This window comes from Bidens hawaiensis, unplaced genomic scaffold (assembly GCF_021521415.1).
Source record: "Bidens hawaiensis isolate Kalapana, Puna unplaced genomic scaffold, B.hawaiensis_p1.1 tig00010124_1, whole genome shotgun sequence".
Classification (NCBI taxonomy): Eukaryota; Viridiplantae; Streptophyta; class Magnoliopsida; order Asterales; family Asteraceae; genus Bidens; species Bidens hawaiensis.
This window is the reverse complement of record NW_027491763.1, coordinates 50353-51539: the sequence shown is the minus strand read 5'-3', so window position 1 is coordinate 51539 and position 1187 is coordinate 50353. Positions and strand designations below refer to the sequence as shown.

At 37.2% G+C, this 1187-nt stretch overlaps 1 pseudogene; it reads left to right on the top strand.

The window, feature by feature from the left end:
• Positions 1-355: 355 nt before the first annotated feature.
• LOC143534256 (cysteine proteinase inhibitor B pseudogene) lies at positions 356-718 on the top strand (annotated as a pseudogene).
• Positions 719-1187: the final 469 nt, after the last annotated feature.

Sequence of the window (1187 nt, the reverse complement as noted above, 5' to 3'; positions counted from 1 at the left end):
TTGCTAAGAATGAAAAACATGCTCGAAAATCAATACATTTTAATTTCCTGGTCCTGAAAAATTACAAAGTATCTCATCGGCACCGAAAAATTATAGTTTTGTTTTCAATTGCCCTTTAAAAAAAATCGGAAAAAAAGGGTTATTTCTTCATTTCCTTGCAAGTTAAGAATAATAATATTCTCTGTCATCCGGGTTTTGACAACCCGGTCCCGAAAACCCGTGTCCGTTTCAAAGTAATCCAAAATGAGCCATCAATTTCGGTGCCCATTGTTTCCAGATTCTTCACGCCGCTTGCATATATAAATACCCACAATACCCATCTCTTTAATATCAATTCAATTCAATTCAATTCACCATGGCCAAAACAACAATTACCTTCACCATCTTCCTGTTCCTCGTATCCACTCACGCAATTCCAGGCGGCAGAACAAAGGTGAAAAACGTGAAATCAAACCAGGAGATTCAGAACCTAGGAAGTTACTCTGTCGACGAGTACAACCAGTTGCAGCGTACCAAGCAAGGCAGTGATGGAGATCTGAAGTTTTCGAAGGTGGTTGCTGCGGAGACACAGGTGGTTGCCGGGACTAAATATTATTTGAAGATTGAAGCGTTTACCAAGTCCGGTGTGTTAAAGGTGTTTGATGCGGAAGTGGTGGTTCAACCGTGGAAGCATTCCAAGAAGTTGCTCGGGTTTAAACCGTCGCCGGTGAACAAGTAAATATTATTATATTATTATTATGTGTGTGTGTTTGTTGGTTTTGTTTTGGATTGTGGAGGTGTGTTGGCTAATTGTGTGTGTTTTGTAATCTGGGTTTATGAATAATGTGTAAGGATTTGTGTCTAATTATATGAAATGTTAAGTTAATTTGAAGATTGGGGAGTTCTTCGGGTTGTACTTTCAGGTTTCTGGGGTCGGATTCAATGAGTTTGATAAATTTAAAACTAGAATCGAAACCTGGCCCTAATTTTTCTCGGATTCTTAGGGTTCGAGTTTTATTGGGTTGGATTAATCAGGTTTCGAGCATTTGAGTTAGAATACTGAAAAGGTAAAAAAACTAAATAAAATATGCTAAATAAATCAACATTATCGTCTTGAAATCATTTCGTGGAATAAGTAAGCAGTTATAATTTAGAGTAGAATAGCCATATAGAATTTAAAATAGATGACATGTCAATTGAAGAGTCCG